Source organism: Ixodes scapularis, unplaced genomic scaffold (genome assembly GCF_016920785.2).
Source record: "Ixodes scapularis isolate PalLabHiFi unplaced genomic scaffold, ASM1692078v2 PGA_scaffold8__174_contigs__length_109621045, whole genome shotgun sequence".
In the NCBI taxonomy this organism is placed as follows: domain Eukaryota; kingdom Metazoa; phylum Arthropoda; class Arachnida; order Ixodida; family Ixodidae; genus Ixodes; species Ixodes scapularis.
Window position 1 is genome coordinate 70,537,261 of NW_024609883.1, and position 26,044 is coordinate 70,563,304.

Genomic DNA, 26,044 nt, shown 5'->3' on the forward strand with positions numbered 1-26,044 from the left:
TCGGATTTATCCGAAAACACGGAGCCCTAGTTATAACTTATTTTCTGGACCCCAACAGCCTAGCTTCCAACTCTCAGGTAGTTGTCTGAGTTATTATAAAACCATTCAGGTAAATGGAGATTATTTTAGTTCATTAAGATTATTCGACATGATTGCGGTAAAGGATATAAAGACGTAACAGTAAAGAGTCCGGTGAACGTTTTGTGTATTCTCTCAATTAAACGCTTACCAAACGACTCGGGTTCGAGTTATCAAGTTGGGGATCCAAGGCTCCTCAAACCGCTCACCATGGTTCCAGTTTTCAAGATATTGACGTACTGGGACGTATACTATAAAGTAAGAAAGTAATCTTCGACTGCGGAAGAACACATCCAACGAAAATTCCTCAGGCTGCATAGCTACCTTCGAACAACCTATTGTCAATCTCAAGTTCGTTTGGGGATGCAACAGATGTCCTACGATGGTACAAAGCCGTTCTGTTTGGTTTCACGCCAAACTCTTGACTCTCCTAGTCATCTTCCCTAACACTTACTCTCGAAGATGTTTTTTCAACCTTCAGCGATGTCTATAGTAGAGCGTCCTTCTAGCGTTCGGTGAAATTTAGAGCCCTAAAGTCCAACGGCTTCTTTATCGCATACTGTGAACACTTGGACCACCTCGTTCCCCCAAATGGCATACCCATCACCCTCGACCTTCTCGTCGGCGATGCCTGACCTGTGACCACCCCCGTTGATGGTGTCCCGACCCTCGCCCATCTCCAGGACGTTATCTCCTCCGAAGACCTCGCCCAAACCATGTGTTAAACTGGCCTTCTCTCCCTACCACCTTTATGTGCGTGCCCGAGCTCGCCACCAATACCCCGTTCCGACGGGCTAGCCCATCGGACAACAACACTCGTGGATCCCGTGTGTCCCCGCCTCAGCCTTCCTCTGGCAGCAACCCCTCGGACCCGGTGCAGCCCCGATTTCTTGGCCGCCGTCGGAGCCTTCCTCTGACGGCGACCCTTCTGGCAACGACTTCGAAAAGACGCCTTGCGCTCGAAGCGGAGCGAATCCTGCGGTGGTTCGAACGCCAGGATCCTGCTCACCAAAATGCCGCCGACCGTCACTCCGACGACAACTTAGAACAGGACGACGACGACAGTTCCGCGATCTATTCAACAGGGCCACCCCACTGTCCGGTGAGAGAGTCCCCCCCCCCCCCCCCCCCACCTCTCCCCCCGTAGTAATCTGAGACACAATCGCGAAATACTTTGGCTATAACCCCCGTTTAACCCAGCGGCGCTTAACTTTTCCGCCAAGTGCTACGGCGCCTTCAAAGCGCGCCCCCCTCCGTCGATCCAACTACCTGTTCTTCGCGACGCGGTCCGTCCATGCTCCAGGCAGGGGGTATCGAAGAGACGGCCTGCGAACCCATCCATCCAGTTGGTCCCCAAGAACCTCACCAAAATCCGCTTCGCCCTCGACTGTAGTCACCTTACATCGTAACCGCAAGTCCCCGCTGCCGCTTACCACCCGTACCTTTTTCCCTGCACCAGTGCCTTCTCCCGCATAGCCCTTACTTTACAAAGTTAGACTTACGCTACATTTTCTACCAGTCCGGCCTTGCCTTGGCGGCCCGCCACCGGACTCCGTTCAGGCTCGATGGCCGCTATTATCGCAACCGCGTCTTGCCTTTCGGCGTGCGGCCAGCGCCCCTCTATATGCAGAGTTTCGCTATTACCATCACCCGCGAGGCTCGAGTTGGGGGGCACCGAGCCTGGTGCTCCTTAATAACTTCCTTCTCGCTGATCCCGACGATACATATTAGGCAACAGAGGCCCGCCCACCTCAACTGCAACTAAAGCAAGAGGGGATAAAAATCAACGAGAGAAATACCCAGGTCCCCACGCAGACTACCATCAAGTTTTTCGGCTTCGTCCTCGGTTCATACTCAGCGACCATCGGCCAGACCCCTACCCACAAACACGACTTTTTGCGAGCTCTCCGCGTCCTCTAAACCTCCCAGAACCAGAAGACTTATCAGCGGTTAGCTGGACTTTAGTGCTTTTATTTTTTCCTTATTTATCGCCCAGTGCCATGCCCTTCGCCCAGTATATCTGACAGCAGCTACCGGCAAGCCGCCTCATCTTGCCTGGACACGCTTGTTTGCCACTACCTACACCACGTTGCCCCAGAAAGAACTCTTGTCCATTGTCATCCATGGTCACGACGTTTACGCCGATTCAGGTAATACGGGGTTCGGACTGTGCCTTCCGGCAGGCAACCTAGCCGTCGTTACGCCTCACTCACCCCCGTCTGCCACCGGGAACTCTTAGCAGTCCTTCTCGATCCCCTGCTCGCCTCTCGGCCAACCACGGTGCACTGTGACAACCAGGCAGTCGTCCACGCAAGCAACCGCGGCCACGGCCGCCACATTTGTCAGTATGAGGCACTTGCGGCTACAGTTCTCACAATAAAAAAGCATAGGCAAGCTGGATTTGCACTCAACGTGGATTTGCACTCAACGCCAAGGGCCCTTCTCGCCTCCACCTCACAAATCCCTAGAAACGAGGGGGCCGCCGCCAGCGGGCCTGCCTTTATATATACGGGTGGGCTTTTGGTCGTAGGGCAATCGCTGTTTCGAGGGCCTCAGACCAGCCAGGAAGGGTTCTGAACGGTCTTTGTGAAAGGTTAACTCAAACAGGAGAAAATTCGGGAATGTTTAATTCGCTACTCACCAAAGAAACCCAGCGAAAAACAGTCACCGACACCGTCCACTAGGGAAAAAGCGTTTGTTTACATCACATGATGGCTCTCCGCCAATCGTATTTGTCCCTCTGAGCGTTCCCTAGCTTCGCTCTGTTTGTCCCTACACTCCCCACGCAAAGCCAGCGATTGGCTGCAGGCCCGACTGTAAACCCGAATTAATGTTGGTGCAAACGGAAATTAGCCGAGCTCTGTTTTGGACGTTGAGCCGGCTTAGGAAACAGCCGCTTTGGGTTAAGGTAAGCGTCGTTGGTGCACCCGGCCTTTAGCCACCTATTTCTTTAGCGGCGTGAGCAAACGTGAATGTGCCTATTTATCAGTTTTCACGCCTGCTTAGCCTTGAAACTTTTAGGTGCCTCTCATAGCCTTTGCAATTTCGTATCCTTACATACTGTCGTCATTCGATTCTTGATCGGTCACGCTTTTAAGATATAGGGCAATGTCGGTTATCGCCCTTCGAGAAATCTCAAATCACGAACGTAACTCGGGGCTAAATGAGGAATAATAAAATACCTTTATGGGCACTGTCGTGAACAGTATGAGCGGGAAAGCTGGAGCGCCTGGCCTTCGATACGTGCTGAGCTATCTCAAGGCTGATAAAAGTATAGACTGGAGATGGAAGCTACGAGGGTGACACATTGGAGTAACCGCACCGTCTTGCATCCCCCTTTCCCCTCTTCACTTTGTCGTCATAGGCTCCGACGTTCGCGCTCATACTGTTTACGGTGGTAAGTTTTTTTGTTTGATTCGAACGCTCGATGACAATAAAATTTGTGAATTTGTGAGCTATCATCCAAAGCATTAAAACTGGAAACTTTTGAGCCGCTTGGTCTAGCCTAAAATCATCTATGGGGGGTAACACGAAGAGATTCGCATAAAGAACCTGCTTCGATGAATTCTGATATGTATTTCACAGTTTCTTATTTCAAGTGTCTAGAAGTTTCCAGGATGAGAATAAAAAACAAAACATAAAAAACCTGCAGTTGTATCAAAATGGAGGCACCAATGTTGCTAATTTCGCGAATTTTCGCTTATAACGCGTAGTTTAATACTAGACAGCGGTGTTGCAGATTCCGGCGGTGTTACAAATTTTGAGCAATACAAGCGATAAGCATATTTGTTTTAAATAAAAGCTGAATTCAATTGCGCCTACCTAATCAAAGAATCTTTCTTTTAGGCAAAGTCGACCTAACGACACTTGCCGGTTTGTTTTTCAGAAGCCTTACCGCCACCAGCTGTGACGCGGAGCGGGGCCAATTATCGTTGTTATTCGTGGCCACCACGGCTGCTGAATCCTTCATGGCCTGCCAACAGCTCCACTTGGTTTTTTTGTTGGGACTTCGCGTTCGCAGCATGTTGCAGGCGGCGATATTCAGAAAGGTACGTTTGCAGACTCCCGAATAATACCGCGAGTGAAACAACCGGAACTAAATTTAGAAGCGATCAATACCGGCTCCCTGAGCCATGACTACCAGGTACAGTAAGCGTGTCTCAACAAGAGTGAAAGATATAGTTTAGTAATAAAATTATTTTTTTCTTTTCAGTGTCTATAGTTTCTACACGGAATATGTATATGGCTAGAGTTTTATACAAGAAAGACCAGATACTTAGGAGCAACGAGAGGAATGCATTGTCTTTGCTAAATGCAGCAGGGGTGGATATAATCATGGGGCCGGGTGCGTGTGGTATATAAAAATTATGGCGCCTTGGTGCTATAGTCTCGGACTAGTGGGTCTACCGCGGCCTCGAGGATCGCCCCTCAATTTTCGCCCGATGACGTCATAAAAGTGTCAGGCTGCTGCCTGCCACGATCCTGGCGGTTGCACACAGAGTTGGAGGCGGCAGGCGCCTGCTCTACTGCTGCTTAACTTGCAGTCCCATAGTCGGCGGAAACTAAAACAGGCGTGGGAGATGGGACGCTGCACCGACAGTGACCCTCGGGTCCCCTTACCTTTTCTTTTTTTTTTTATCGTCAGCCTGTTTACGACCGACCACCGGGGTTGCGACCTGTCCGGCAGTGTGACACGCCCGGCTCCTGTGACAACATTTCAAATCGAAACCGCCTTGGATGCGTGGGCGGTACAGGAACTAGTCCAAGACGTGTTCCGGGCACCGCAGTGTACGGGCGCTAATGTCTAAAGCCCCGCTCACGCCTTTAATACAGCGTACAGAAAGACAGTCTGGGGGCACTGTCTGAGTCTTGTTTCTTCCTCGTAAATGACGGTCCTGTCACATGAGTCAATGAAGAACTGTCTGCAGATATGTATTATTCTTACATGAATATGAAACGCTTGGAACGTACTTCAGGCGTCTCCGCAGACAATCCTGTCATCGTGTTTGCAGCGAACGCCGTGCTATTTTGTCCGTACGACACATGAGCGTTGTGAATGCGACCTTACGGTCCACGTGCGCAGATCACCCGGCTCTCCCAGACGAGCCGATGCGCCAACCCGTCTGGCTACCTGGTCTCTGTCCTCGGTGTCGACTGCATGCAGCTGTCCATGAGCATCACACACATTTCCACGCAAGTGGTCGGCGTCCTCATCATGCCGCTGATAGTCTACCTCCTGGCCGCTCGCGTGGGAACCGACCCGGCGCTCTGCTGCGCAGCATGGATGCTCGGATCGCTTCTCCTGATCATTCCGGTGGCGAGGCTCCAGAACGCCATTTGGGTTTGTGTATACTATATGGGAGCACTGCGACGAGACAGTGGCGCCGTGGTATCACTCCTGGTAGAGGCATTTCTCGTGCACATCATGGGTGGCAGCCGATGGGCAGCAAGCATTGCCTTAGTCGTTTTTAATCAATGTATTGTTTACTAGCCTGATGATCGCGCCACAGACGCAATCGCGGCCAGAACCCCCCCCCCCCCCTTTTTTTTTTGCGTTTGCACAAAAAAAAAAAAAAAAAAAAAAAAGCCGCAATTGGTTCATTTTCAGTAGGCCGAGCTGAATTTCGATAATTGTTTTATCAATCGCTGAGTATTGTGTGTGTCGTTCCGTAATATTAGCAGACCGTCTTTGAACACACACGCACAGTGTGCACAGCTACACGAAGAAACTGGTTCTGAGTTACCGTCGTTGCCGGTTACGCTGAGAGGGCACAATTGAAACCGAACTTAGAGTCCCGCGGGGTCTATCACACGAGAACACAAACAGAGGAACGCTGAACGCAGATAGCTTTTTAATATGAAGGTACGAAACCTTTACTCCGGTAACAGATTGCGATGTTAAAAGTGACGACGGCTCAAAACGACAAAGTTATTCCACAGTCTTGCTTGTGGCGATATCTCCTGATAGGTGCAGTTACAAGACGACGGCGTTGTTGGCTATCGACGAGGACGTCATAAAATTCCTTTTTGCGTCATTTCCCTATCGGGAGATGGCTTTGCCAGCACGGCAGTCTGCCGTTGACCTCGTGAAAAGTGTTGATCTAACCTTTCCCGAGAGGGATCAACGCCTCTAATTTCACAAGGCAAAATCCACCATTAAAATACGCTTATGAATAAATATTGACATTGCTGTGCGAAGACACTGATTTTCCGGCTGATTTTAAAACGAGCCCTGATTTTGATCACACCCTATATATCGCAGTGATTGGCTTGGTCAATGTTTTAATCATGTTCAGCGAAATGGCCGACTCAAGGCCTTTTCGGACTCAATCGGCCTGCAGCGCTCAAGTTTCGAACAGCGCCCCTGGCGGGCAAGATCAGATATTTTAGGTAGCGTTTCCGCTGTACGTCGCATTCCGTATTTTCAATCGCTCTCTCAGTGCCCATAGGACTCCTGCACTTGCCAGGGGACTCTGCGAAAAGCGACTTGTTAGGATTTGTTTTAGGTAGCACAAACATGAGCGTCTCAAACTGTCACAGATGTAGAAACGTGCCTGCTCTGGTGCGGACCGCGATATCACGAGGAAAATACAAAGAAACAACAAAAATACGAACACCGTCAAAGCATGAGTCAAAGCTAGGACGCTACGAGCTTGAGCCAAAACATGCCGTTTCACGCGTTCTAAAGAAAAAAAGGGGGAAAAAAAACTGTCGGGACGCCAGATGGTCCGTCGTAACCACGAAGAGATAAGAGACGCGTACCATAGCGGTGGTGGCGTGACTCTGGCACTTTCGATTGTTTTACGGCGTTGAACCTAGCCGATTTTGGACGTCGAAAGGTGCTTCTCCTTTTTCGAGCAGTGCACTACAGAGAAAGATAAAAGCTCAGCAAAGGTGTACAAGTTAGTGCGAGGCCAAGTCAGACCAGTTTGTACTAGCCAAAATGAGGGCGCCACAGTTTATTTAATGCGTCAGGGCGAAAGGCCTATCGCGTGGTGAGGCCAACACGATGGCGTCTGCTGGTTTCCAGCGCTTCTTGTTGAGCTTTAGCGCGTCTGCCGCTCAGGGTAGGTTGGAAATTCACTAACAGTGACGTCATGCTCAGGCCCTGCTTCATTATGGCTACTGACAAAAACATTGATCTACTCATCTCTACAACCCTCTTTAAATATGCCCCGCGCGTTGCACACCTAATTGTTCGGCTTCTTTCTCTTCTTTTTCTACTTCAGCGGCGAATCATGGTGTACCGCGACGAACGCTTGAAACGTCTCTCGGACCTTCTGTCTTCGGTGCGACTGGTCAAGATGTACGCTTGGGAAGACGCCTGCACGGATGCAGTGGACAGGTTCAGAAGGAAGGAGATGCTTCCCATATTTCTGATCAACCTACTTGACGGCTTCATTGATTCGCTGTACAGCGCATCCAGCTCTGTGGTAATGCGCGAGCGTAGACGTTGCAAGATGCATGTTACCCTCTATAGAACAAAAATAGAGTTCCTTGTTTTGAGAATTTATTTTTGTTCAAATTTAGCGGTGGTTTTCAGGGTATGTCCTTTCCCACAAATTTTGTTGTTTTCCTTTTCCGGTTGATGTGTGTCGAGCAAAAAATCAGCGAAGTAAAGCGAAATGCGCTGGCTAACTGGTGTATTAACTCCGTAAAAAAATAATCCGGAACTGGGAAAGATAAAATAAGGGACAAATACACACTCCGTTGCGAGACGGTGAGTGCATTTGTCCGTTATTCTAGTTTTATTGTTCCCAGTCTCTGTTGTTGTGTTTGTTTAGTTTTTTTTCCTTATGGAAAAATCGGCGTTTAGTCGAGCTTGAAGAAAATAGGGATAAGGACGTAGGACTCTCCATCCTCACAGGGTAATGACGCGTGACCGTAAAACTTGGAAAACATTGCGGTACAGTTGAGAGAAGAAATCCAGACGAAGACTGTAGTTCCCCAAAAAGGAGGCCACAATTGCTAATACATCATACAAAAGGCAGTTTAAAGACACTCTTTGAGAAGTGTTTCTTCCTTCTGTGGCAGTGGTCCTGTAACACGGGTTACACGCAAAAACTGTCTGCATACATATCCGAAACATATAAATGTAAGAAGAAATCATTCTTCGAAGATTACTCAGGCGTGCCCGCAGATACATCTGTCAACATGTCTGCAGCAAACAGCGTTTCTTTTGTGTGAGGCATTTGCACTGCGACGACGGTTTGAGAAAAAGGAAGCCGCGAGGATTCGGTGCAGGGGGGTCGACATAAACTAAAGCTGTCTGCAAAATATTATTTCTGTAAAACTCGAATTTGTTTTCTTTTTTTTTTTTAAGAAGTTTAATTTAGATTCTTTTCTTTTTCCGGCTTCTCTGAATTGTTTTTAAGCAGGCTTGGTGGTAATATTTTTATTGGTATTTACGGAAAAGGCGAGACCCTAGCTGTTTATAGACGAACGCGGGATTTTTATGTGTTCTGTAATCGTGAAATTTTTTGATATTTTAGTCCAGAATTTGTTTTCAAAGAACCCCTCTGACGAATGTTCTCCCCCCCCCCCCCCCCCCCCAATAAGAACAAATCGTGAATATATGTTAATGTATAGCGCACATAACAAGAACGGAGCAGAGCTGTTGTTCTTTCTTATAAAGTTATTTGTGTTTTCTCCTGGGCTTCCGCCATTGATAAGTTTATAGTGCCCTGCAATAGTTTTCAGGCTTACCTATATACTTGTATAGAACTTTGACACACCTTTTGAAATTTCTATAAGAGCACAAATGCGTTTTTATTTATTTCCAGAAAGAAATCACTTAATTGGTATGTAACATAAACTAACTTTTGAACCGGTAGTTGATATTATCAGACCACGACAATATTACAAGGAAAGTTTCATTCTAGAAATGATCTTATTAAACGTCATAACGAATATACTTCGCTTAAATTTTCAATTACCAAATTCTTTATGCGCAAAATGTAAATTAAACGTATACGAAATTCTGCCCCTTGATTTTGTAATTGTCACTGAGAGCTTAAGGAACTCCTGGCGTGGCGTGCGTATTATGAACACGCTTCTTGCATTGTGATTTGTTCTTCGGCATTGCTGCCGGCTGAGGACGCAACCCTGTTGGCTGCAGATCACTCGGTGCTCGCTACGACCTAAATCTCTTAACATGCATAGCTGTAGCTCAACATTATCTTAATTTAGCACATTCGGAGTATAAGCCCTGACATCTATTTTACCTTTTTTTCTAGATGCTCATCATACTCTTCGGTTCCTTGACAATCCTGGACCCAAGTCGAACACTCGACGCCGCCCTGTCGTTTTCGGTCATTTACATTATTTCTATCAATGACTTGCTGACGATCATCCTGGCTCAATTCATGAGGATGCGAAGCATGGTTTGTAATTTCTTCTTCACTCAACGTCCCATATCGTAGTAGGTGATTAAGTTGTGACAATGCCTCCCACAGCGACACTTTTGGTTAGCCATGTCTCACCAATAACCTGTCCTGTTTCATTTTCTTAATTTTGACTGACACATTCCCCACTGTGTCCTTTTCTACGACTTGGAAGTTTTTTTGCTTGTTTTTTTCTCAACACAGTCTCGGCTGTTACACAAAACGAATAACTATAATCAATTCGCCTGTACACTCACTATTTTTTTGTTACACTATATACGATCGCAGAAAGACGTCCCCTGCTTCATCACCAGATTGTGTGAGAAATACACGTAAGTGTGATCTTACGATTGATTTTAGGTGTGCTGCCCACACCATGCCGACGTTATCAGCATGCTTTGCACATAGTTCTGTTCTGCGGTTGCTGTATGTGGGTCGTCTGACATTACTTAAGTTGTAACTAGGGTGTGTACTTTCCGGTGTTTATTTGTGTGAAAAATCGGCGGATGTTTTTCGGTGTTTATTTATTTTAAAAACACCGGTGTTATTTCGGTGGAACGTCTCACGCCGAGGCTAAAATTGGTGATTATCGGTGAAAAAAAAGCGATTGATCACAGACAAAGATTTCCAATTTTATTCACATAGTTCATACACTCTTCTCTAGGAAGCAACTATTTCTCACACTTGGTTATTATAGTAGATGCAAGCATAATTTCATGCTTGCATCTACACGCAAGGAACGTGCTGCCCTTATGGCAGCACGTTCTTTGCGGTTCGCAACCCGCAATTATGCAAACGCACGCTCCAGTACGACACGGACGTTGGCAGTGTCTTCCAGGAACCACAGCAACCTCTGAATGCATGGCTTGCGCCGACATCACTCGGCCAGACACAATGAGGAAAAGGCACGTGAGAGCCTACCCTCCACTGCGTTAATTTTTCCACAAAAGGGGCCATGGGAGACTCAATAGAGGAAAGGCGTATGAGAGCTTAGCTTCTACTGCGTTCACTAGACGCTTTTGACCCCCAGAAAGGAGGGCGGACTGACGCCACCTGCAAGCCATGTATAAACACTGGAAGAATGCAGGATCCACAAGATAACACGTTCGACGAACCTCTACGGGGAAAGGGTTTCGCTAGGTCGGAAACTAGCAACGACCGGTGTTTTTCGGTTTCAACCAGGGCGAAAATATCCAACCACCGATGTTTTTCGGTTTTAACCGATTTTATATTTTCGTCACCGACGGATGTTTATTGGTGTTTTTCGGTTAAAACCGGAAAATGCACACCCTAGTTGTAACTTACAGTAGTCATGTCTCTAAATTTCAGGTCCCATAGCCAATCATAAAAAAAGAATTTTAAGAGGCGGGGGAAAAGGGGGGGGGGGGGGGGCTATTGAAGAAAATGTTGAGACTTCTTTGCTGAAAGTTACATACATTATTGGACGACCCGGATGCCGCTATTACAAAACAGAACACTTAAAACATGTGGATTGCGTCGGAGGGTATGAAAACGCCCTTAAAATCAGCGGTAACAAAAGTCTTTTTTTTTAAATTTAATTACGAATAATCCAACATGAATCTGCACTATGGTACTACCTTCCACAAAGATTACCCTAATATTAATTAAAAATAAAAATTATACAAACCACAAAGAATAAGCACAATGAATAGAAAAATCCATAAGAAACCCGCCTCCTGCAAGAAACAATTACCCATCAGACAAGTCTCACCTCAGCTAAAGATTAAAAGGAAACCCTTAAACTGGCAAGAACGTCTGTCATCCACAATCACTGTACTTGTTTATAAACATGATGGCAGGACGTTTCAGGTTCGCTACATTTAGCCTGAAAAATAACTTTTCAACAACAGATGTCGTATTGAAGCACCCGTTAGCATACACTTAGTATTGCAAATACAGAAAGCTACCATCAGAGCTGCTAGGTTTTAGGTGATGTTGATTGCTGTGAGAAGTTTCATTGACTCCACATGGACAAACAACAAACAGGCGTTCGAAAACTTTTAGGCCGTCTCCGTGGAACACAATGCAAGGCAGGCCGCTTGAGGTGAGTGCGTCTCTGCTCCGGAAGCAGCATAAATGACAAGAACAGGTACTGGAATGTCAAAAATGGAATGCAGTTTTGACATTTGAGTAACTTCCAATAGAACTTTATTTAAAAGCAAGTTATTAAAAAAATTAATAATTACACAATTCAAAAGCTAAGGCCTCAGTACATTTCATTTTTAAATTTATGAGAGGTTTTCACTTTCAACTGCGAGAAGCTGTCCAACTATGAACAGCTTTCCTGCTTTGAGATGAAACATAAATTCAGTAGGTCATATAAAAAAAAACTTATTTGTAGTGACCTTGATTTCGCCTGTGTATCCCCATTCAGAACTGGACTTTAGCACTAAAGGACTACCAAAAAAACGTGGACCAAACGTCTTACAAAAAAAACAAAAATTGTGCTTTTCCCTTAGCGTAATATATATATATATATAACTGAGAAGAAAAAACCCTTAGTGAAAACAGCAACAACGGACGATTTAATCTTCGCCGTTTCGGCCGGAGTCCGGCCTTCGTCAGGAAGGCCGGACTATATATATATATATATATTTGCAACGCCAAACGCTTTGTTTTCACCGAAAAGTAGCGCTAGCGGTTTGGACGAGATGCCAAAGTTTCAGAGCTTGCAGTTACATGGTTCAGGAGTTATAGTCGTCCGTTACATGCACACTGTAATCCACAACCTAAAAAGAGTTGTTCAACGCTACACTGTATCGATTGTTTTTTCTGCACCTTAAAGATGGCGAGATTGTTGCGCCAAATCGTTAACTAAGAGTCAAATATAGACTCGTGGAGCATTAAACACCAAAACAAGTTCACTGATTGCACCAAAGGGGTTGTTTGTCCTATATCAATGCCATGTGGGATGTCAGACGGATAGATGTGTGAACGATTGTGTCCTTGAGCATGCAGCTTCCACTAGAGTCACTAAATAAAGCTACGCTTTCAGAGTACCGAACCTCCCAAACTACTCGTCTGAAGCGCGTCAGGCGCCGCCATCTTGGGTCCACGCGCAGATGGAGGAGTGACTGTAGCTGAGCCAAGTCGAGCTGTAGCCGTCGCCTGCGTCAGCTGCCGTAGCCGCAACTGTGGCAGCGAATCAAGGTCGTGCTGTTTGTATCTCGACGTAAGAAGGAAAAAGTGCATGCTTAGCGATGGACATCAGCATGAGCGCGCAGTAAACAGCAGGAGGCAGCGGATCGATGGACCCAAGATGATGGCGTTACAAAAAACGCGATGATGATGATAGCGACTCACGTGACTGCCGCTGTCCAATGATGCCGCAGCGAACCAGAATATTGTTGAATAGAGCGACTGTATTGTCGGCAAAGTGCGGAAAAAAAAAATGCGGTACTCTGAAAAGCGTAGCTTTATTTAGTGACTCTAGCTTCCACAAGATCTACTCCGTCCGGACAACTTGTTCATTGTAGCAGGTGCACGTGCAACCCTGCCTTCAATGACACCAAGATTTTGACGCATTATAAAAATAAAGTGGCGAGAGAAATTAATGAGACCTTTGGATTAAAACTAAAAGGAAAACATGCATAAATATGTACGTCAGCCTTAACTACAGATAAATAGAAATATTTCAAATACAGACTGTGTCGCAATACGTGATGACTTGGGGATTATTAATGGTTATATATGGTTGTTTTAAAATCAACCCCACTTAAAAGTGCGCCTTGCCTTCGCTTCTCTAGCGTTTTTTAGCGTTTTTTTTTTATGCATTGAATTATTTTTTTTTTTTGAAGTAGTAGCGGGGGTTTACGCCTAGATACGACCGAACACTCCTGCTTATTTCGCGTGGCTACCAAACCAACTAGTGGCTCGGCACGCAGCATACGAGTCCTAGTAACTAGCAGTCGTATCTCGGCGTCACGTAGGTAAACGCCATTGTTTTCGCTCATTTGGATATTTTAGGTTTGAGCCGCAAACATAACCACCAGCACAGCTTCGTTGCTGAAACTTGAACGAGGTCTTACTCACGTTAAGGGGAATCACTGGATTAATTATGGCGAATGCGCCCAATTTACCTCGGGAAGACCTTTTCCTTTTTAATTCCTACAATACGAATGGCAGTTCCAATAATTTCCCATTTCGTACATTCTAGTACAGCTTTGTTTACAAAACTGGCACTTAAAGATTGGAAGTTCTCATATTGCTCTTATTAAAAATTCCAAATCGTATACTTGCTACAAAAATTTGAAAAAAAAAAATCAAACCTTACCTTAACTTTGAGACGGCTGGCTCTAATCCGTCCGTCCGTTTGACCGCCATGTCTTCTTGTTGCTAGCGATGGCGATGGGATTTCTCCGCGGTTTATCATATTCAAAAACGAAACTATGAGAAATGGTAGCCACTTCTAATTCTGTGAATAATCCTTCCCCCCTTTCTTCTTTTACTTGCCCCCCCCCCCTCCCCTCCCTCTTTCAACGTTCTGAAGAACACGTCATATACTCAAAGCTTAGTGGGACGATTTTCTATTATTTCAATGGAGTTTATCTTAGCAAACTTGAAAAAAAAAGGTGTTTTCAAGCAAAACCACATTCTCCCCTGTAAAATGAGTAATATTTCCCCTCAATATTTCCGAAACCGCCAAGAGATGAAAAGTCACCTCTCTGACCGGCTGAATAGTTCTATCAAAGACATTACACCTAGGGTGAAACAGTATAGCGTGTTGGAGAGGTGTATTTAACATGAAAGACCTGTAAAACCCCTTTATAGATGTTTTGAAGTTTACTGTGTACGCCATTTTTACATAACATTTATGTAAAATATACAGCGCGAGCCAATTAAGACGAGCAAGCAGTCAATTTTTTTTATTTGATTGAAATATTCTCATTAAAATTACTCATGCACTGAAAGTATTCAATTAAAGGGACCATAAAGGCAATTTGGAAGTTTTATTTGTCGATTAAAACGAGCGTCACGCAGGTGTCAGACACGGTTGAACTAGTTCTAGCCCGTACAGAAGTTTAAGTGCCGCACCCATGAATTAAACAGGCGTGTTAAAATTGCTCCGGAAACGATGCCCGAGAACCTTCGAGACCACGGCAGAAATGTGAACTAAAGTGCGCTGCGTGACGTCGATGCATGACGACAACGGGCTTCTCGTTAGGCGATTGGTTCAAACGAATGACGCACTCTTGGCTAGAGTGGAGAGAGTCGCCCTCTCTGAGGTGGCAACGGCGGCGACCGAGGTACGGTGACCATGGTATCCGTGGCAAGCCTGGGGCGTCCTCGTAAAGCGCCAATCTAGAGTTTCGAGTCCTGAGAAGCATCTCCCGTTTAGTCGGCGTGAGGCTGCTGAACGGGAGCTCAAACTCGTCTGCGAGCGCGGCGTTGTCCACCGTGCACTAGAGCCAACCGCAGGAACCGCGCTGGGAATCCACTAAATCATACCAAAACGAACTCTGCTCCTTGACGTCACGTCCGAATGATTGATTTGGTTTTGCATATTTATTTGCAGGCACGGAAATAAGAGTCAAAGAGGTCTAAAAAAAACCTTGAACGGCATGCTAGGACCCTAATACGTCCAAAACCACATTATTTTTAAAAAGTTTTGAAATTGCCTTTATGTCCCCTTAAGGTAGGAAAACATGCTAATGACGTGTTAGCATGAACAGTGCCATTCACTGTACATGCTACATAAGTACGCGAAAGTATGTAAGTACATACGTATCCGTACGTGCATTCCAAAATTACTAAAGCAACTCGGGATGGAAACTGCCTCAGAGCCTGCTCAGAAAAAGTGGCGCCAATCCGTACTCGAGAACCGAGCTAATGGCAACCGCAACGCCGCCATTTCTCCCGTAGCGGCCGCTCGGAGAACGGCACGGCTGCTTGTATTGGTTCGGGATCGACTATCGCATTCAATAGCGTAAGCTGTGACTGTTCTATTTCGGTTTTAATCGGCCATTTTGGCGCCGAAACATATACGGTGAAAGGGGTCTCAGGGACGCCGGTCCCCGTCTCCTAAGCGGAGGTGCCGCGAATTATAACCGAGGTTAGGATGCGCCCAGGTCGGGAAGCGCTATCTGAAATTACCGGAGAGACATGGTTGTATAAAAACGATATTAATTGTAGCGCAAAACCTCGTAAACTAAAGGTTTTAGAAAACATCACGCCCCTGTTATTTTGTACTAAACCACAATTTCCTAGAGAATAGTTTTTTTTTTCATTTGTTTTTACGCAAAAACATGCTTTCTAAAAGCTCAAGGTGACCGCAGCAAAGAAAAAATATTGAGCCGCCATCTTGGTACCTCGAGGCTGGAAGTTTTGGTACTTTGGGAACATTCAGTGACTCTTGCAATAGTCATATAAGGCAACTTTCGTGTTTCAACTTGTCGCGAAAGGGTGGCGCTGTTGTCGTATTTAGCGCGGTCTCGCTGGACGCCAGCGGCCCAGCTTTCAAAAGTGTGTTTCCCAACTGAGTGTTCTAGTAACGTTGGTGTATGCGTACACCCACTGAGCAACACTGTTAGCGCCGTTAGCGCAAACACGAATTCGGCACTTTCTTCCTTTTTTTTAAATTTTACTCAGAAACAGCATTACTCAGTGTTTCACAGCTGGCGATGCTATCCTAAATTAGTATTTTTAAGTGTTCACCGACCTATTTTAAGGTTTCTCTATTCTTAATCAAAATCTTACCCCCCCCCCCCCCAAAAAAAAAAAAAGAAAGAAAAAAAAGAAGAACAAACTGGCAGTCGTAAAGTAACTCTGTCGCTGCTCTGCGTCAGAGTGCCCTCCCGTGCACCCGTGCGAAAACATACATGCACACGCTCACACACGCGCACGCACATGCATGCACGCACGTAAGTAAACAAGCACACGACCCCGCCACAAAGCATTAGCCTCGCCGAATCCAGTAACACGCTAACTTTCGAACTATTACTTTCTTTCGTAGGTGTCGCTGAGCATCGGCAGAATCGCAAAGTTGTGCTCGGAGGAAGAGCAGGAAGAAAGCTCCGCGGAATCAAAAGCTTTACACGGGACAGGTGTGCCATACTTCGTTTCACACAAAGTCCCCCTGACGACGATCAGGCAGAACCAAAAAGACCATCCTTACGACTCTAGTCGTTTGTTGCGCGTTTGATATATTCGATTTCACACGGGCTCCGTATAAAGGTATGCGAAGAGCAAGTCGTCTGCTTCCTGCCCAGAAGTGGTGGTGACGTCAGAACGACACCGAGCTTTGATTGGCTGATTAAAAGAAAAATAGCGGGTAGATCTCAAGGCATCGAGCATTGAGGTCTACCCACTATTTTTCGATCGGCCAATCAGAGCTCGACGTCGTTCTGACGTCACGGCCACTCCTGCGCAGGAAGCAGACGACTTGCTCTCCACATACCTTTAACGAGGTCCCTTCACGACCCATAGAGCCCGGGCTCTGTGGGTCGTGAACCCATACGCGCCACGCGTGGAGGATTGGGAACTGATTCATCGGCGACCATAAAGGTCCCTTAGTTTAAAGGGGTACGGAAACCAACTTCTGGAGCTCATTTCTTTGTTTCAACACGACGCAGGTAGCAGCACAACCACAGAAACATAAATATTGCGCTAGAAAACGCAAGAAAACATATTTTGAAGTGAATTAAACGATAATCAAAAACCACCTGGTAGTTGGTTATGAAGCTTCAATGGAATGTCGTGACGACAACATGCCTCTGAAAGCAGCGCCGCAGCGGTATGTCCGCTCACTGGTATAGATTGCCTAGGCCTGAACGCAATACCGAGGCGTCTTGGTGGAAAGAGCCAAAACGAAGTGAGCCACTTTGGTTTCAGCTCTCGCGCGACGTGCAAACGCGTGCTTCGGTTGTTCTCAGGTTTGGTGCGCGTGCTGGCCCCGCGATCTCTACAGCCCTTGGGTACTTCGACAAAGCGAGATTGTAACGCGTTGACGCCTCCAAGTGGCAAAACTCGTCACTACGGTACGCTTGGTCGTCCGAGGCATGATGACGTCAAGACGTCTCCCGGATCTCCCGAGATGCATCGCGCTCTCCATGGCTGATTTTGAAGCGCTCGCCAAAATCGCGGCATTTAGAGCATAAAATATAGCCATCTGCTCAAAATACGACCGTGCGATTATTCATTACAGGCTTAGCTGATCATATTGAACTCATTTCTTGATGTTTTCTCTATATTTTAAGTTTCGATTCCGTATCCCTTTAAGGTATAACTTTCTGATCGTGTGAATCGGGATATCAGTCAATCACGCACGGTTAATGTGCCGCGATTAGTCGCTTATGTTTTGTGTGTGATTGGTGCTGCTAAGCAAACCCACCAAGACGACAATAGCCGTGACTATCTATACATTTCGTGCTATCTAATTCATTTCATCAAACCGGGGGCTTGAATTGAAATGTAGTATAGGTATTTACGTGTTCTTTTTGTTTTCGACGCGACGTCCTTCGATTGATTTGTTCAAATTTTATATTCACGATTCTCGCGTTCTGTCGTCAATAACAGTTGAAAAAACACGGGAAGGGACTTTATTGTTTGCGCTTTTTTTTTTACTCGTTTTTGCCTATTTTTTTTTTTTACCAATCCCGAATTTTGATTGGCTGCAGAGCAATATTTATATTTTCGAAAGTCACTACACACTGTGTTTCTTAATTTGTCAGGGACTGTAATTATGAAACACTATATGCACTGACTAGAACTGGTGTTGTTCTTAAGGAACGAAAAAAGAGAAAATAGCCGGAGGAGGTGTGGCCTCTCCTACAACACAAATCCTTACCCGGCTATGATCATACTTATACAGTTGTATATTAAAACTGGTTCACGTCCCTCTAGAATGTCTCTTTTCTTTTATTACTGTTAAGCTGTCTTTTCGCAATTTTCCTCGAAATAATTTTATGTTTTTTTGTTATTAAACTTTGGTAGTCGCGGCTCGTGAGTTTTTAACTAATGCAGAACACCTATACGCTGCAGTGAGAATTCTTGTATCCATTGTCGTCGCCTTCAATAACACTTACATAGCCATGAGGCTACGTTCTGACATGTCCACGCACCTCACGATGTTGTTATACGGGTAGGGACGGATGTCAAGTTACTTTAATATTGGTATGGAACGCCTAAAAATCACATTCCAGAGTAGTGAGGTTGGTGCAGTTGGAGAGATAAGGCAGAAGTTAGATTCACGTAAGGTGAGGAGTCTGCGCAGACGTCGTGTCGATAGCCCCACAGCCGCACAGGCATCGCGTCCCAGCCGCGGGCTAGTTTATATAAGCTATTCTATAGTGACACTGAATGCTGTGACCCGGCTCTAGCTATTCAAATTATACCGTGATTCTAGGCTCTAGGCTATTTTAATAATTCTAGGACTCTAGGCTGTTCCAAAATTTGCCGTCTGTGTGACGTCAGCTTTGTTCACAAAGGCTGTTGAACGCTCTCTGTTTATGCACAGTAGCTATCTTGGGCTGTATATGAGACACCGCGCGTCCGTCGACAGCCCGGTTGCTTAGCATTTTTTGCCTGGTTGATGAGCGCTAGCTCGAAAGCTATATACGCGGCCCATTGCTTTCCTCGCAGGCGAGATCCTTCTAAGCGACTGCTCTTTCGTCTGGACCAAAAGGGAAAAATGCCTAAGCGATCCAACGCTCAAATCTGTTTCCCTGGAAATAGCGCCGGGGTCGCTCGTGGGACTGGCTGGTTTCGTTGGCAGCGGCAAATCTTCGCTCCTGGCAGCCATCTTGGGAGATATGCACTGTGTAGAAGGCACCATTACGACCTCGGTAAGATTCATTTGGGCCGTCTTTCTAGAAACAGCCTCGTAGAGACGTTTCACAATAAAAGAGCATCAGGCCAGCGCCACTTTCACGGACTTCCCCCATGATAATGAGGAGGGCCCGTGAAAAAGCTGAGAGGGAAGTGCTTGAAGCGCATGCGATAAGGAAAGGGCGCACTGAACGCTGCGTCAGTCAGGCGTCAATTGTTCTGCATCAAAAAGAGATTTTATTGACACGTGGTGATGACTGACGTCACTGAGTGATTCAGCGTTCTTTTTTTTTTTCGGAGGTTGTTTGCTTTAGTTGTCCTTAAATGAATGAATGAATGAATGAATGTTTATTTTTTCCGGAATCAACCGAAATGGAGACAGAGACTAAAGGCTCAAAGCCTGACAAAGGTCCCTGTCCCCAAAGCAGCGCTTTCCAGCAGCACACAGTTTACAAAGTTAACGCTTAGTATTAAACACTATATTCATTTTTTGAATATACCAGAAAAACAACTAGTTATTACATGCAAATTCAAATAATAAGGGGTTATCACTGCCCACCATGAGTGTCCTGAGATCCCTTTTAAATTTACTAAAATTGTTATTAAAATTTATGTGGTCTTTAATGCTACTAGAGCTTTACTGACTTGATATTCCATTGTTTGTGTTCCATAATTTGTACGGGTCTGAGGGGGCCGCCTATATGTGTGTCGAAGAGGGTATGCATGGGTTACGTCACTTAAATCCGTCACATATAGTTTTTGTCTGTGAATCAGTTGTAATAATTTAAAATAATATATCTGATTCACCTTAAGAATGCCATATTTTTTAAAAAGTGGTGCAGTATGCAGGTCTTGTATTTTACCCTTATAATTTTCAAGTAAGCGCAACATTTTTTTCTGCAGTGTGAGCAACGAGTTATAGTTTGTGGTCGATGTCGTGCCCCACACTAGAAGACAATAACAGAGCTTAGAGTAAAAGAGCGAATAATATAAGTTTTTCTTTAGCCATGTTGGTATAAGGTTCCCTATTTTATATAGACATCCAATCGACCGTGAAAGCTCGGAACTTAATTTATTCACGTGTGTGTTCCAACTTAGCTCTTGATTAAACCAAACTCCCAAAAATTTTTGTTAGTGGACTTGTTCTATAATTTCATCTTTAAAATGTATAACTAAGTTTATACTGTCGCGTTTGTTTTTAGGTGCAAATAGTATATACTTCGTTTTTTTCGTATTTAAATTTAGCTTGTTTGCTTGAAGCCATGTAGCTAGGTCGGCAAGAAAGCTATTTGTCAATAGTTCTAACTGGGCTTTGGATGAGTCTGCAAAAAATACGCTGGTGTCATCCGCATACAAAATAAGCTCATGAGATCCCGTGATTGCTGTAATATCGTTTATATATAGAAGAAAAAGAAGGGGACCTAAGATTGAACCTTGTGGGACTCCGCATTTGATTGCCATTGTACTTGAGACAATGTTATTATTTTTAACAAATTGGAATCGATTTTCAAGATAATTTTTTATGAGAGCCAAAGCTATTCCACGTATTCCATATGTATGTAGTTTTCTGAACAGTATGTCGTGTTGTATAGTGTCATACGCTTTACTTAGGTCTAAAAAAATTCCCAGCGTATATAGTTTATTCTCGATATTGTATATTATTTTGTCCTTTGCCTCTACGAGTGCTTGCTCAGTGGATTTACCTTTCTGAAATCCATATTGCGATTTGTTAATCACATGATACTTAGATAGAAATTGGTCTATTCTGCTTTGTATGACGCCCTCAAATAATTTAGAGAATATAGGCAAGACCGAAATTGGTCGAAAATTTTGTAAGTGTTCTCCGCCCCCTTTGTAGACAGGTGTAACTTTAGCAATTTTAAGTTGCTCAGGAAATATACCAGTTTCTAACATGCAATTTATGATGTGCGATAAGACGTTGCTAATATCTTGGTAAACGTATTTAATAGGAACTGGTTTAATGTCATCGATGCCAGCAGCTACATTATTTTTTATTTTTGTTATTAGTAGTTCTACTTCCTGTGGGGTGACTGGTGATAACATTATCGAGTTTGTTAAGGACGTCGTCATAGGTGTGTTGTAATATGCTTGCGTATCTGCAGTACACTGGCCAACTTTTACAAAATGCTCGTTCATTGCGTTAGATAAGTCCAAACCGCTCACACGCTTGCCATCCACAATCACAGATTGTATTTCTGTGGTGCGATTGCTACTGTTTGTGAGGGTATTTACCGCTTCCCATACTTTTCTGGGCTCATTCTGGACGCGAACAAATAGGCGTTGATAATAATCTTGTTTTGTATTTTTCAAATCAGTTGTTAGCTTATTTCTGTACTTTTTGTAGGCTGCTAAAAGATCTTGATCTCTGCTTTTAAGAAAAGCATGGTATTTCTTATTTTTTTCTTTAATCCGAGCGTATAACTCATTGGTCATCCAAGGTTTGCGCAATCTACCTTTTCTTTTGTTCGTCAGTTTAAGTGGGAAGGCAGTGTCATAACTTATTTTAAGTTTTTTCGAAAAGCTGGCCTACGCGATACTTGGGTCGTGTTCAACATACTCACTGTTCCAATCGATGGCAGTGATTAGGTCACGAAACTTTATCAGGGAATCTTCGTCTATTTTCCTGTAACTGTAACCTCTACGTTGAGTTTGCTTTTTTTTAAGGAATGGTGCAAAACAGAAAATAGGTAAATGGTCACTTAAGTCGTGTGTAAAAATGCCAGAAGATACCTCATGAGTGTTTAAATTAGTTATACACACGTCAAGACAAGTAGCGGTATCTGAGGTCACCCTGGTGGGCAGTGTTACCGTATTAATACATCCGAAGGTGCACAAGACATTTTGTAATTCCAACGCATGCTTTTCTTCTCTAAGTAAATCGATATTTATATCACCCATTATAAAAAATGGCTTAGCTGTTGAGCCAAGAAACCCAAGCAAGTCCTCGCAGTAAGATATAAACACAAATTTGTCTCCAGTCGGTGGTCTATAAACAACACAAACAATAACACTTCCGGCGTCAACAACAAGAGACTCGACGTCTTTCGAGATAGCGGAAAACTTGTCTAACACATGGCAAAAAATGTCTTCTCTTAAATAAATCGCAACCCCGCCTCCCCTTTTATTTTTCCTGCCCAGGCTGGCGCATTTATAGCCACTGAAATGAGGGGGCTCAGATTTTTCAGGGATCCACGTTTCCGTACAAAGCAACGCATCAAAATTTATACATAATGATTCAAAAAACAAATTTAGATTGTCTTCTTTATTGTTTATGCTCCTGGTATTAAAATGTACCAAGGAAAAATGTGAATTATAACTTTGATATGTTTGATTAAAAAATGAATCGTCGTAGTATCTGCAATCTACTGGGGGTGACACAGCCATTTTTGTCAAAACTTAGTTGGCCTCCGAGTTGTCTACAAATTGTCAAGGTCATCGTTGCATTTGATGTGAACAGCGCGTGCTCCTTCAGTTTTCCGGACAAGAATAAATGTTCAGTTTAGAATAAGCGTTCGCCCTGTTTGCTTTTATTTTTTTTTTCTTCTTATCTTTGTCAGCACTTTTAATCTTATAAGTCATAAACAAACTCGCCGTTTCGCCACCTCAGTCCACTTTCAGCTTTCTTGCGTATGACACGTGATTCGCTTGTCTTCCGACCGGGCGAACATGCGCATGCTCGACTGTGGACATCACAAGCTGGGCTCTGAATTTGTAAACATTGAGAAAACTATGTGGTGTGTACTTCAGAATAAGTGAAGAGTGCCCGTGCACAGCTCTGATCGGCGCTCTTAAAGCACGACTTCGGTCAATACCTTTGAATTTGGGATTTCGTCTGTTTTCAGTTAATGCAGTGTCCATGACCTACAAGTATTTTTTTTTTTTTTTTTTTTGATGTGAAAGCAGTAACTCTCCCGCAAAGCGGCGTCGCCCTTGGCTGTGACCGCGAAAAACGAGCAACTAAAGAGATGGTGGCGTGCGCTCGGCAGCCCCTCTCTCCCCCATCTTGGGTTTTCACAACGATTTTTTGATGATTTTGAGATAAAAGGCTTAGCGATAATTTTTCCATGGACAAACCCAATTTTTATTTTATTTTTTGTATTGGTTTTGATTTGGAAGGTTTTGTCTATTTCTACTTTCAATTATTGAATGCATATGTGTATGTTTGTGTGTGTGAAGTTAAAACAATGGATGCGTTCCCTCCGCGAATGGTATGGATCCGGTTCCTTCTCCGAGTGGTCTGGATGTGGTTCTTTCCACGAGTGACATGGATCACGGGATCCAGGGGCATCGACTTAGTCTGACAGGCAGAGAGTACAAAAAAGTTGCGAAAAAAAAAACAGAAAGCTCCATCGGTGGATCCTTAAGGAATCCGTTTGCATGACCTTTGGCAGACGCCACACGCGTCTCCTTTAAGGAGCCCTAATACTGACCCCGTAACGGGGCGAAAAAGAGGCAGCGAAAAATGGATGAAGCAAAAGAGAAATCCAAAAGAAAAAAACTGAAGGGGTCAGCGTTAGCGTTTCTCAATGCGGGACGTGTGCAGCCTTTCCCAAGGGTCATGCTAACGCATTCATTAACAATCCACCGATGAATCTTCCTGTAATCTTTTTTTTATGTCTGAACACACTTTCAATTGTTTCGTCTGCCTAGCCAACAGCGTCTAAACTAATCAAAGCTTGTGCCTTAGAACCATGACGTCATTACAGTGAGTCTGAGGGGCGGACACTGATTGGGCACGAGTGCTGCGTAAGCGTTCGGTGGGCCCTTATGTTCAATCAATGCGTCGAAGTACGCTCGGTGTCGGGCTCGAGCCCAATCGCGTCTCGGCAACGTCGGAATGCGATGAAGTTACGTTGGCATAGAGGGGGCAGATGAAGTTACGTTGAAGCAGAGCTTTGATTCTATGACATCTCTGCGTGTATTGCACCGATTTGCTTTCCCGAGCACTTTGCGAAATAAAATTAGACGCGCTCGATTCTTTGGAGCGTAGTAACGTCAGAATGACGCGCATTCTAGACGCTGCACTACTGACGCAGGGCCGCATCAGTTACGTCCCGCAAGTGGCCTGCGTGTACAACATGACCGTCCGCGACAACATTCTCTTCGGGGAGAAGTTCGATTCGGTGCGCTACGACCGAGTCCTGGAGGCCTGCGAGCTGCTCAACGATATCAACAAGTTTCCTGCAGGAGACCTCACTGAAGTAGGGGAAAAGGTGAGTGATTACACACTAGCTAGAGAAGCCTTCGAAACAGAGAGTCTGTTGCAGGTTAAGAATAGCAGCACAAGCTCCTCCCCCCCCCCCCCCCCCCCCCAAAAAAAAAAAAAGGAATCCTGAATTCTTTTTACCTTAGCAGAACGAGCGCTGGGGAAGAGGCGCGTTTGGACGGGTGAAAAACACGTACCAATTACGGCGATAAGAGAGCTTTGAGGGAGCGGTTTGTCGTTCAATTCTAAACCTGCTACCTGGATAGCAAACAAAGCCATAGTGACGCACTTTTAATCGTTTCCTAACAAAAAGGAGCAAGGGCCAGATATTTTATCTGCAGCGTCACAGTTTGGTGGAGATACGTGTCAAGTCAGCGAGAACAGAAATTCCCGCCGAACTTTGCCACAACATTCGTGCTCCATCTGGGCCCTGTTCTGGTGCCCGGTAGGTTACGTCAAAATGAAGAACTACGGTCCTGTTATCCGCGAGGCATTCATTCCATCCGACCATTGTTAATAGGTCATCTTATTTCTCTTATAAATGTCCTAAAAAAACACTGCTTACCTTTATAATAAAGCAAATACAATATCAGAACGTTTTTTTTCGTCAGTCACTACAACTAGCTGAAACCAATAAGCGAGGACCGAACAATTTATCATATTTTATTTATAGTGATGTGGAGATTTTGTTTAGTACTCTTTCGCTTTAGATAAAAACAATTCTGGTAGTGTTATATAGTTTTTGGAAGCTAGTATGTGATAGGCTAATCTACCAGTTCCTTCCGTCACTTGAGTACATGCAGTTTTTTTTATGTTTTATAACCGGCTACGAAAATAGAATGACCTTTAAAATCCTGAAAGTAAATCGAACACATGATACCTGTTTCTATTTGGTGCTTCTAACGTGTGGTTTTTCCCATGGATCTCAGGTGCTACAGCCCATTTATCGTAACACGTAGTGGATCTGTCTGCAAAAAGAACTTGCCTGAAATTATTAAGCTATAAGCTTTTAATCCAGAATTACATCCTTACTGAAGCTAAAGTAATAATTGCATTCTTAAGAAAACCAAAGCTAGCGATCGTTCGTTACGTGCCTCGAGTGCCATAATGGAAAGGACCAGGGTGTCCCAGAGGCCACTGACCTTCCGAGACAACATCAACATAAAGACATAATAAGCAGGAGAAGAGGATGAGGCTAAACAGCAACGCTTAGAAAAGACTAGGCCAACAGCAAAGAGGTTTATAAAATAACATCAGGAAAACAGGAGGCAATGAGAAGAAAGACAAGACGACGTCGAAACGGTTTGAAAGGCTTGGTCAGCTAACAAAAAATATTCGAAACGAAAAAAAAAAAAAAGTGGTAGAAGAGGAGGTCGAGACCACGCCGCGACTCTTCGAAAAGACTGGACCAGCTACCTAAAGCTTTAGAAAACAACATTAAAAAATAACATGTAGGAAAGAAGGACGAGTGTACGCCACAATGGTTCGAAAGCTACTTGATCAGCAATCAAAAGCTTTGCAAAAAAGATTAGGCAAATGAGCACGAGGCGACGCTTTGAAAAGACAGCAC

At 44.6% G+C, this 26,044-nt stretch overlaps 1 pseudogene; it reads left to right on the forward strand.

Annotated features, from left to right (window-relative positions):
* The window catches only part of LOC121046310, a 102,411-nt pseudogene that overhangs the window by 25,275 nt on the left and 51,092 nt on the right, over positions 1-26,044 (forward strand).